The sequence below is a fragment of the Trichosurus vulpecula genome, chromosome 1 (assembly GCF_011100635.1).
Source record: "Trichosurus vulpecula isolate mTriVul1 chromosome 1, mTriVul1.pri, whole genome shotgun sequence".
Taxonomy (NCBI): domain Eukaryota; kingdom Metazoa; phylum Chordata; class Mammalia; order Diprotodontia; family Phalangeridae; genus Trichosurus; species Trichosurus vulpecula.
Genome location: NC_050573.1, coordinates 306,200,183 through 306,213,346, shown reverse-complemented (window position 1 = coordinate 306,213,346; position 13,164 = coordinate 306,200,183). Strand labels below are relative to the sequence as shown.

Sequence of the window (13,164 nt, the reverse complement as noted above, 5' to 3'; positions counted from 1 at the left end):
TCTTAATCTTGTTTCTATATCTCAATTTGGGATCTGACATTTCTCCAAGAGCCCAGAGTCCCTTTATTTTTTTAATATGCTCTCCTTGCCACCACCCCACCCACCCACCTATCCACCTAATAGAATTAATAAATTATTAATAAATTATTTCTATTTATCAAAATAAATGAATATAATAACTACATAGAGTTGTTGTCGTCATAGTTGTTCTTTTGTCCTTCATTCTCAAAGGGGACCAATGGCATCAGGAAGATGATGTCTTGACTTGAAAGTGAATTGGATTTAAGTGAGGCAGGGCTGTGCAAAGTCACAAGGCTCACTCTCTCTTTCCTCCAAAGCCATCTGAGTCCAGTGGCAAGATATAGATCAGGATAATGGGAGATGACCCCAGATGCAATAGGATACCTTTGACTTTTTAAGCTAAGGTCTTTCCCACCTCTCTGTTTGTCTGAGGCAACACCCATTCATTGATTAAGACTACATAAGAAATGAGGCAAAAAATGGCCTCTTTTACCTACTCAAAAAAAAAATCAATGTAGGAGGGGAAGACCCTCAGGGTTTCTGGCCAAAACAGAAACAATTGCTATTTACACTCACTGGGAGCCAACAAAACCCAAACAATGACCAACTGAGGCTTGGATTGGGGCCCATTTATTGGCCAGTCAGATCCAGAGTAATTTGGGGGCCAGCTAGGTGGGGCAGTGAATAGAGCACTGGCCCTGGAGTCAGGAGGACCTGAGTTCAAATCTGGCCTCAGATATTTGACACTTACTAGCTGTGTGACCTTGGGCAAATCACTTAACCCCAATTGCCTTGCCTTCCCCCCTCCAGAGTGATTTGTGTTTAAGGAATAGTCAAGTAGCTCTATTTGAATCTGAATGAGCTTTATCAAAGCCTAGTTTAACAGGGCTCTAGTTCAAGAAATTTATATTCCTTTGAACAGAGCAACTACAAGTAAGAATATGATTCCCCATGTTCAGGGAGAAAGGGGAGAAGGCAAGAAAGGGGGAAGGGAGGAAGGGGGGAAGAGAGAAGTTAGAGAAGGAAGGAAGGAAAGAAAGAAGGAAGAAAGGGCAGCATCGGTAAGAATAAATAGCCAAGAAAAATCTCCAGTACTTTTTTTTTTCCCTTCATGTTTAGGGTCTAGAGAGCATTGCTCATTGGAAGAAATCCCTAGAATTCCATTTCCAATTAGACCATGTGAGTAGTTTCAGAGTAATTACATCAAGAGGATGATCAAGACTTGAGGAACTGGAGGAAAAAAGGCATGTAGAGAGAGATTACAATGGTAGAGCCCAGGAGCTCTAAAGTCCTGATATGTTCCTCAGACATTCCGGCTGAAAAGAAGTAGTGACACCGGAGAGAACTTAAAACAATATATGGGCAAAACTGGTTTACCTTGGTCTAGATGTACTAGGTACTTTGCAATGTCCTGTGCATCTTTCTAGGGTTTGTTGCCCAAATTTCCCCCACTATGCACTTAGAGATAAGACCCTAATCCTTGAAGTCTATGGGAGATGATTTTCCTGTTTCTTTAGTAATTGTTCCTAATCACAGCTAACTTTTTCCTTTTAAAATATAGTTTCTTGACTGATCTGTTACTAGCCACTCTATCTAGACCTGATATTTACTTTAGAACAGGGGTTCTTAACTTGGAATCAATAAAATAGATAGATACACAGATAGAGATAGATAAATTGTATGTACAATATTGTATATACAATTTGTTTCCTTTGTAATCCTACATATTGTATTTTTAAAAGGTTATTCTGAAAAGGGGTCCACAGATTATGTGAGACTGCTAAAGGGGTCTTTTGACTCACAGAAATATTAAGAATACCTGTTTTAAAAGATTCTGTCTCTTCTGGTATTGGGACTCAAGCTGTATGAAGATAATTATTTTCCAAAATACCTCAACACCTACAAAATGGGTGTTGAATAAATATTTGTTCATTTAAATTGGCTATAGATCACAAGTTTAAAGCTGAAGGAGACCTTTGAGGTCATCAAGTCCAACTCTCTCATTTTACAGATAAGGAAACTGAGGTAAAGTGACTGCCCCAACATCATTAAGTTAGTAAGTGGCAGAATCAGGATTTGAATTCAGGTATTCTGGTTCTTTCCATTTCACCACTAACATGGAAATAGTGAATACAAGCTTATACAAATGGAGCTCTTCATCACAAACATTACAACAGCTCTAGAGACTTCTGGTTGTATTTTTCTGTAAAAGTATATTTCTCCTTCCATGGTATTTATTGCTTCCCAATCATAGAATTTTAGAACTGGAAGAAATCCATCACCTTGTTCAATTCTCTCATTTTACAGAAAAGGAAACTGAGGTCCATATGCCTTGCCCTGTATCATGCAGCTATGTTAATGGAAGGACTGGGACTAGATCCCAAATGTTCTGACTCCCAGTTAAATATTCTATTTACTATACCACCGTGTCTCATGATCTTGATGTCACTTCTCTTTATGAGCTTTTCTTATTTTTTATTTATTTTTTATTTTTAGTTTATAACACTCAGTTCCACAAGTTGTTTATTAATTAATTATTTTTTGGTTTTAATTTGCAACATTCAGTTCCTCGAGTTTTTGAGTTTCAAATTTTCTCCCCACTCTTCTCCTCCCCCCTCCCCACACAAGACGGCATGTAATCTAATAAAGGTTCTACGTATACCTTCACACTAAACATATTTTTGCAATAGTCAAGTTGTAAAGAAGAACTATAACCAATGGAATGAACCATGAGAAAGAAGAAACAAAACAGAAACAAAAACAAAAACAAACAAACAAAAAAGAGAGTAAATAGTTTGCTTCAATCTGCACTCAGACTCCTTAATTCTTTCTCTGGATGGGCATAGCTTTTATATCATCATCAGTCTTTTGGAGTTGTCTTAGAACCCTGCATTGCTGAGAAGAGCCAGGTCTATTAAAGTTAGTCATCAGAGATACCATGTGTATAATGTTCTTCTGGTTCTGCTCCCCTCACTCAGCATCAAATCATATATGTCTTTCCAGGTTATTATGAAGTCCATATGCTCCTCATTTCTTATAGCACAATAGTATGCCATTACATTCATACACCACAACTTGTTTAGCCAGTCCCCAATTGATGGGCATCCCCTTGATTTCCAAGCAAGCAAAGAGCTGCTATAAATATTTTTGAACATACATGTCCTTTTCCCACTTGTGTGATGTCTTTGGGAGATAGCCCTAGAAGTGGTATTGCTGGGTCAAAGGGTATGCACATTTTTATAGCCCTTTGGGCAAAGTTCCAAATTGCTCTCCAGAAAGGTTGGACCAGTACTCAACTCCACGAACAGTACATTAGTGTTCCAATTTTCCCACAACCTCTCTAGCATTTATGATTTTGTCATTTTAGCCAATCTGACAGGAGAGATATGGTACCTAAGAGTTGTTTTGATTTGCATTTCTCTCATCAATAGTGATTTAGAGCATTTTTTTCATATGATTACAGATATCTTTAATTTCTTCCTCTGAAAACTGCCTGTTCATGTCCTTTGAACATTCATCAATTGAGGAATGACTTGTATTCTTATAAATTTGACTGAGTTCTCTATATATTTTAGAAATGAGGCCTTTATCAGAAACACTGTTGTAAAAATTCTTCCCCAATTTTCTGCTTCCCTCCTAGTCTTGGTTGCATTGGCTTTGTACAAAAACATTTCAATTTAACATAATCCAAATTATCCATTTTGCATTTCATAATGCTCTCTATGTCTTGTTTGGTTATAAATTCTTCTCTTCTCCATAAGTCTGACAGGTAAACTATTCCTTGCTCTCCCAGGTTGCTTATAATATCAGCCTTTATTTCAGTATATTGTGTTAGATATTGGTCTATGTCCAGTTTCTGCCATACTATTTTCAAGTTTTCCCAGTAGTTTTTGTCAAATAGTGAGCTTTTATCCCAGAAGGTGGAGTCTTTGGGTTTATCAAACAGTAGATTTCTACAGTCAGTATCTTATGTACCTAACCTATTCCACTGATCCACCACTCTATTTCTTAGCCACTACCAAGTAATTTTAATGACTGCTGCTTTATAGTACAGTTTAAAATCTTGTATGACTAGGCCACCTTCCCTAGCATTTCTTTTCATTAATTCCCTTGATATTCTGGACCTTTTGTTTTTCTAGATGAATTTGGTTATTATATTTTCTAACTATATAAAATAATTTTTGGTAGTTTAATTGGTATGGCACTAAACGAGTAAATTAATTTAGGCAAAATTGTCATTTTTATTATATTAGCTGAGCCCAACCACAAGCAACTGATGTTTTTCCAATTATTTAGATCTGACTATTTGTGTGAAAAGTGTTTTGTAATTGTGTTCATATAGTTCCTGGGTTTGTTTTGACAGGTAGACTTCCAAATATTTTATAATGTCTACAGTAATTTTAAATGGAATTTCTTTTTCTATCTCTTGCTGTTGGGCTTCATTAGTAATATATAGGAATGCCAAGGATTTATGTGGGTTTACTTTATATCCTGCAACTTTGCTAAAGTTACTTATTATTTCAAGTAGTTTTTTACTTGATTCTCTAGGATGCTCTAAGTATATCATCATATCATCTGCAAAAACTGATAATTTAGTTTCTTTTTTGCCTATTCTAATTCCTTCAATTTCTTTTTCTTCTATTGCCAATGCTAACATTTCTAGTATCATATTAAATAATAGTGGTGATAATGGACATCCTTGTTTCATCACCGATTTTATTGGAAATGCATCTAGCTTACCCCCATTACATATAATACTTGCTGATGATTTTAGGTAGATGCTATTTATCACTTTAAGGAAGGTTCCATTTATTCCTGTGCTCTCTAGTGTTTTTAATAGGAATGGGCGTTGCATTTTGTCAAAAGCTTTTTCTGTCTCTATTGAGATAATCATATGGTTTCTACTAGTTTTGTTGTTGATATGATCAATTATGCTGATAGTTTTCCTAATATTGCATTCCTAAAGCTAATATTTCTGGTACCAAATTGAGTAATAGGGGTGATAATGGACATCCTTGTTTCATCCCTGATCTTTTTGGAAATGCATCCAGCTTATCCCCATTACATATAATGCTTGCTGGTGGTTTTAGGTTATGAGCTTTTCTTGCCAAACAATTTAGCCAAATTGTACTTTAAGGCTTCAACAGATCCATGATATCAGCAATGTGGGAACCATCCTCTAGGTCTCTAAACATTATGTAGGTACCAATATGGCACCCTGGTTGTCCACTTGCTATCCCTCATCCACACCATATAACCATCCCACTACTTTTTCCCAAACATACATTCCTTGCATGAATTTCATGACACCCCTTGTGTGCAAGTCATTGTTTATAACATGCTGCAATCTATTTATATATATACAACATGCCCTTCTTGTGTCCTTTGTAGAACCTATAACCATGATTTTCTTTACAAAGACTGCAATTCACAGCTATATAGCTTGAGAAAATGAGCTTTTGTTTCAGGGAAGAGTTTGAGATCACTGGAAACACTGGCAATCAGCAATCCATCCCACAGTTTTCTTCCTACTTGTTTCTAAAACACAGATAATCTTCTGTCTGCATTGGACACCCAAGATATATTCACCATTGGACTAAGTCAATGGATTGTCTATACGACTGCATATCATAAAACAGACAGTAAGAGTTCTTCATCTATTTGCATTTCGTAATTGAATCATTAGACCAGCCCAGACAATTCCATCCAGCATCCCCTTCAATGAGCATATCCCCTGTAGCAAATGTGAGATGTGGAAATACATCTGCAGTTCCTTCAATCAGTTTCAGTTCCCATGTGCCTCATAGTGTGAGCATTTCATGGCTCTGATACACATGATTCTAGAATCTCTTCTTCACCAGATCAACAGTCCTGGTACTTCCCACACAATAGGTGCTTAATAAATACTTGTTGATTGCTTGATTATAGGTAGAGCTACTGAGAGGAAGACTTTTGATTGGCCTTTCTAGCATTTAGGTCAATTAAAAGGTCCCTGATCTGAACCCTTTGATTTCTTTGTGCTCTTTCTTCCTTTTCTTTTTTTCAATCATTTTTCCTGCCAAGTAAGTCTTTACCTGTTTTAATATTCTATTTGAGTAGAACTTCTTGATTCCCACCTCTCTCCTGAGAAACATTTACCTGAGTGAAGAAAAAAATAAAGTTTGCACTCAATTGTAGCAACCATCATAGATCCATCTGCTCTCTTACACATATGGGATTCTTTAAAACAAATCCTTGCCCTTTTCTAGTAACAATCATATCAAGATACTGTACTATACTTCATTGTCAATTTAAGGTATCTTCAAGGATAATTTCAACTATATACAATTTTTGCTTTATATGCATGGACCTCATCCATATGTTAAGATATCACACCACTATATCTATGATTTCTCCTCAAATTGCATCATATCTTTTCCCTTTTAGATGTCTTTAGAATTGATTCCTCAGTGTTTTCAAAACTGTGTTGCCTCCACCTCAGACTTTTTTTTAATCTAAGTATATTTTATCTAATTTTATTTTATCTCCTCATCTTCATTTTCTCTAGCATAATTTTCATTTCTTTATATAGCACATTAGGGAGTAAGATGTTAGAGTCCAAAAGTAGTGGTAGTTCTACTGTTAACATTGGTGAAGGAAATTTGTTATAGAAATACTAATAAAACAGTTCCATTTTTAATGTTTGCTGTCCTTTCTATTTCATCTTTAAATGTTATTGGGATGAACTGATTTAACTGAGTCTCATGCTTTTTGCAGATTCATCATACTATTTATCACTTTTCACTCTTTTATAATGTTTATCGTTCTCTACAAATAAGATTTTGTAAATGAGTTACATCCTAAACTGGTGGTGCCCCTGGATACTGCGTCCTTATGTCAGGCAAGACAATCAGAAGTTTTCTAGAAAAGTTCTCTGGCCTCTTCATTGTGACAATTGCTTTGCACTACTTACATTTCTATAGAAAATGTTGAAAGTCTTTATTGATTTTTTTTTCTTTATCCCTTCCCCCCCCTTTTTTAGTATCAATAGCTTACTTGTGCATGCCATATCTTCTTCTCATTTTAATCTTTTCTCCTTCTTGGGAGTATGATGTTTTCTGATGAGCCAATGAATTGAATTCAGTGAACTAAACAGAACTGAAGACAGGAAAAAAAGATGTTTATTTCCTAGGGGTTAGGAAACAAGAAAACCAGGAAGATAAAAGGTATAGGAACAAGAAGACCTGATGCTAGCTTCCATCTCCATGAGTGTGCAGGGATCTAGGTAAAGCATAGACTAAATCTATATGATGGACAAATATTCAGAACCAAATGATTCCTGAGACTCATTTCTTAACCGGGACTAAAATGGAGTTTATATTCATTCTACATATTAAAGTAGTCTGTTAGAGGTCAGTAATTATTCCATTTTGTCCTTGTATTCTCAAGTCCCAATTTTGTATCTAGCCTGGCACTTTAGATGTTTTATAAATGTTTGTTGATTGACTGAGATCCATAATCACCTCTCTGCATAGTAACTGTAAGCTAATAAATCCTCATTCCATTTGGTGAAGGATGAAAGGGATTACATATTAACTACACTCCAAAGTTTCCAGTCATAGAAAACACCCCTGTTAGTAGGGCTAAGACATGGAAAGCGAAGAACCCACACTAAGTCTCTTTATAAATTCTGTAACAGTGAACTTTTCTGAATGAATGAATGAATAAACAAATGAGTGAATGAATGAAAAAGACTTTATTAAGTGCTTACTCTTTGCCATGGTGCTAAGTGCTGGGTATACAAAGAAAAAGTGAAGACACCCTCTGACCTCAAACTCATATTCTAATAAAGAGAGATATAAAGGGAAGTGGTGACCAGGGAACACTATTTTAATATAGGAAATTATGGGGTGGTGAGTAGAACCATAGGAAAACGAAACAACAAACACTTTTCAGCAGCTATGGTAGTTTTGATTTGATTATAGGGATAAGAAAATAAGGATATACTCTCCCATATTCCTTCCTTCATCTGCCCTTTTTGTTTTGTCTTTCCCAGATTTTTTTTCAGGTCTTTTCTCATCATTCTTTCATTTTCTACCCACCACAAGGGCAGAAACAAAAGAACAGACATGTGACCATCACAACTACACATGAATAGATGTGGAACATTAAATTTCGGGAGCAATTCTGTCAGTTTTACTTGATTTTCATGGGTTATTAATGAAGCAACTCTTTCGGAAAATTCATCCACTCACACATCTTTTTTTGTTTGGTTGGTTTTTTGGCAGGGCAATTGGGGTTAAGTGACTTGCCCAAGGTCACACAGCTAGTACATGTGTCAAGTGTCTGAGGCCGGATTTGAACTCAGGTTCTCCTGACTCCAGGGCTAGTGCTCTACATCCACTCACACATCTTAAAAATAACAATTTAATCCCAAACTTCTCATTACCCCTTATCAAAGTCCTGTTCTCCCTTCAAGGACAAATTATGAAATGTCTGTGATGAGTACAAATAGGAAGGAATTTTTAAAATAGACATTAAATCAAAATAATAATGTCCACATGTGTGGTTGTCAAATTCCTCGATGCCTATGCCAAATTTATTCTGCAATTGTTATAAATCTGTCCCAACAGGATTTTCAAGGTCAAATGTGGTCAGACAAAACTAAGAGAAAGTCATTTTAAGCTAAATTTTGTTTTAGAAGGAAATGACTCAGCATTCTAAAGAACAAATGGATTATTCTGTAAAGACACAGGATATTTAGGAAATCTAAGGAGTCCAAATGTTTCCCACCGAGCAGAGTAGACAAAAGAACTTGCCAGTGGTCATTGAACTACTGGGGGTCATCCAGCATATGAGAACAATTGCAGGGCAAAAAACTCAATGACCAACATTATACATGATCTGATAGACCTGTGGGACGAACTCCTGAAATCTAAGAAGACAGCAGCCAAAGAATCCCTCAAGCAGCAAACTAATAGGCTGACTTAATAACATCTTTGTCGAGATTTTCTTGCTGTACAGTCTCCTTAGAATTAATTCCTTACCATTACTTGGTACTTTGTATGTGATCATGTTTAAAGTAGGCGTTATGTTGGAGACTCCAGCGTGCAGACTCACTGATTGTACTGTAGCTTGGCTAGTTGTAGTAGTGATGAAAGTTATGGAAAAGAAGTTTAGTAGTGTCAAGAGTGCTCTTAAAGGCTCTCAGTAAAATCATCAGAGAATATCAAGTGAAACTGGACCTGGGCAAAGGAAAAAGAATAATAATCATATTCACTCCTTAACTGTTCTTACCAACACCCGTAGACAACATCACTTAAAAAGAAATGGAAAAAAGATGGCTCCATATTCTAAAATTTTACTCTCTTAGATTCACAAGAAGACTGAATATTCCCTACAGAACTGATTTTCTCCCATGTCGACTCTTTATATAAATATCCTTCTTTATTCTGTGATCCCAGATTGGTTTTAAAATTCAAAGTGGAGTCAGTAGTTAAATGATTCTGTGATATGTCTTCTTAAATTTTGTTGCTATTTGATTTCCTTTGCTATCAAGTGCACATGCCCTGTTTGTTTTGTTTTGTTTTTTTTTAAACTGGACCTGCAAATTCATTAATATATGAGGCTTCTCATGAAAAACTTCCTTTACCAATGAAGATCAGCAACTTCCCTTTAACTCACAGTCAGAAAGTTGTCTAGAGCACTGAGAGTTAGTGACTTGCCTACAGTCACACAACCAGTATACATCAGAGGCATAAAAATGCATCTTTCCGATCCTGGCAGGCCTGGGTCTGTGGTTCGGCACCATGGGGGAGGCAGAGAAGTTTTACTACATCTACAGCTGCAAGCTGGACATCAATGTGAAGCTCAAGATGTGAGGAAACTGAAGCTCAGATAGGTCATATGACTTACCCAGTATAACAATGATTTAGTGACCATTATCATTAGTGGAAAAAGTAACAGGCCACATGAAATGTAAAAATCTTCTGGTCCTTGAAAAGTGACTCATATTGGAGGAAGCCTAGAAGGGAAGAGAGAACAAAAGAGTTACAAAGCTGTCCTTGAAGATCCTATGTTGAAGTTTTCAGGATTATATCAGGAGACCTGTTCTGATCTTTATGTTACTTGTCAAGTTTTTGCCGAAGGGAAACCTTTGGCTTTGCCAGTGAGAACCTCCTATAAGGCTTTTAGTACAAGATGGAATTGGAATGAATGGTTGAAGTTACTAGTGACATATCCTGACCTGCCTAGGAATGCTCAGGTAGATCCGACAATATGGGATGTATATGGACCTGGAAAAGCAGTCCCTGTAGGAGGGACAACAGTCTCACTCTTTGGAAAATGTGGCATGTTCCACCAGGGAATGCACGACAAGTCTGGCCTAATGTTGAAGCAGATGGATCTGAACCTACAAAAACTCCTGGGAGGACAAGCAGCACTCTCTGAGAGGACCAGATGAGTCGATTAGCTAAGATCACCAAGGCTCATCGACAGGGTCACATGGTAAAAGTGGACTGGCTGGATAGACTGATATTTAGAGAAATAGAAATGATTAATGAGAGTGAAAGACGAAGTTCTAATTTTATGTACCTAATCGTTCAGTTTTGATGTGTCAAATGTGAAGAAAAAGAATATGGTATAGTTTACTATGAGAAGGATGGTGATGAGTCATCCCCAATTCTAACAAGTTTTGAGATAGTGAAAGTGCCTGACCCCCAGATGTCTATGGAGAATTTAGTTGAAAGCAAACATCATAAGCTTGCCCGAAGTTTAAGAAGTAGACCATGTGACCATGATCTCAAACCTAATGCTGCCACCAGAGATCAGCTAAATATTATAGTAAGTTATCCGCCAACAAAGCAGCTTACATATGAAGAACAAGATCTGGTTTGGAAGTTTGGATATTACCTTACTAATCAAGAAAAAGCTTTGACAAAATTTCTAAAATGTGTCAACTGGGATCGTCCTCAAGAGGCCAAACAAGCATTGGAACTACTAGGAAAATAGAAGCCAATAGATGTGGAAGATTCTTTGGAGTTGTTATCTTCACATTTTACTAATCCAACAGTGAGGCACTATGCTGCTGCTCGATTGCAGCAGGCTGATGATGAGGATTTGTTGATGTACTTATTGCAGCTGGTTCAGGCCCTCAAATATGAAAACTTTGATGACATAAAGAATGGATTAGAACCTACTGAGAAAGACAGTCAAGGATCTGTGTCTGAGAGTATATCAAGTTCTGGTACAAATGCTACAGAAATAGATAGGTCCCAAATCATAACTAGTCCCCTTCCTCCAGTGTCTTCTCCTCCTCCTGCATCAAAAACAAAAGAATCTGCAGATGGTGAAAATCTGGAGCAAGATCTCTGCTCTTTCTTGATATCAAGAGCCTGCAAAAACTCTATATTTGCTAACTATTTATATTGGTATGTTATAGTGGAATGTGAAGATCAAGGTATTCAACTGAGAGACCCAAAAACACATGAAATGTACTTGAATGTAATGAGAAGATTCAGTCAGGCATTACTGAAGGGTGATAAGTCTGTTAGAGTTATGCGTTCTTTGCTGACTGCACAACAGACATTTGTAGATCGACTGGTTTGTCTAATGAAGGCTGTGCAACGTGAAAGTGGAAATTGTAAGAAAAAGAATGAAAGGCTACAGGCATTGCTGGGAGATAATGAAAAGATGAATTTGTCAGATGTGGAACTCATCCCATTGCCATTAGAACCACAGGTGAAAATTAAAGGAATAATCCCAGAGACAGGTACACTATTTAAGAGTGCTCTTATGCCTGCCCAGTTGTTCTTTAAAACAGAAGATGGAGGTAAATATCCTGTTATATTTAAGCATGGAGATGATCTACGCCAAGACCAACTTATTCTCCAAATCATCTCACTTGTGGATAAGTTGTTACGGAAAGAGAATCTAGATTTGAAGTTGACACCTTATGAGGTGTTAGCTACTAGTACAAAACATGGCTTCATGCAGTTTATTCAGTCAGTTCCTGTTACTGAAGTTCTTGATACTGAAGGAAGCATTCAGAACTTTTTTGGAAGATATGCGCCAAGTGAGAATGGACCTAATGGAATAAGTGCTGAAGTGATGGATACTTACATTAAAAGCCATGCTGGCTATTGTGTGATTACGTACATCTTTGGAGTTGGAGACAGGCATTTGGATAAACTTTTACTGACAAAAACAGGCAAACTCTTCCACATAGACTTTGGATATATTTTGGGTCAAGATTCAAAGCCTCTTCCTCCTCCAATGAAGCTGAATAAAGAAATGGTGGAAGGCATGGGAGGAACACAGTGAGCAGTATCAAGAGTTCAGTAAACAGTGTTATACAGCTTTTCTCCACCTGCGAAGGTATTCCAACCTGATTTTGAACTTGTTTTCACTTATGGTGGATGCCAACATTCCAGATATTGCTCTTGAACGAGATAAGACTGTAAAAAATGTGCAAGATAAGTTCCATTTAGACTTGTCTGATGAAGAAGCAGTGCATTGTATGCAGAGCCTAATCGATGAAAATGTCCATGCTCTTTTTGCTGCAGTGGTTGAACAGATCCACAAGTTTGCTCAGTATTGGAGAAAATGAAACTGAGTTTTGCTGTCAGTGTAATGGAATGTCAAGTCATGTCACTTGTTTAAAAAAAACTACCTTAGAAGATACATAGAGAATGAAGACTTGGATAACAGCTGATGGAAAAGAAAACTTCATCTTTGAGCTACAGTGGTCTCTGAAATGCCAGGGGCATGAGCATAGTTTCCTGGGAAACCATTGCTTCAAGTATTCCAGAAGATTTTGTTTTGAAACACTGTATATTTATTTTCAACTGTATACATTGTTAATATGAGAAATGGGAAATAAGTTTCACTGTTTATAACCTGTTGTTAATTTTCAAAGGAATTATGTGGCCAACGTAGAACTTTTTATTCTTAAGGGCCTGGGATGATCCACTGCCACCTTCACTTCTTTAAGGCCTTATAAATAATGGTATGGGTTGATTATGCTTGGTTTTTCTTTGATTGGAGGTTGGGGTGGGGTGAGGATCTTTAAGGGAAAAGGTAAATTTTTCTTTTTATTTTGCACCTAAAATTAATATTTAACAATTTATGAACGACTCTTTCCCAGGTCAGGAAATGTTTTCATTT

General features: G+C 36.8%; 1 pseudogene; it reads left to right on the top strand.

The window, feature by feature from the left end:
• Positions 1-10,075: 10,075 nt before the first annotated feature.
• LOC118837472 lies at positions 10,076-12,666 on the top strand (annotated as a pseudogene).
• The last annotated feature ends 498 nt before the right edge of the window (positions 12,667-13,164 follow it).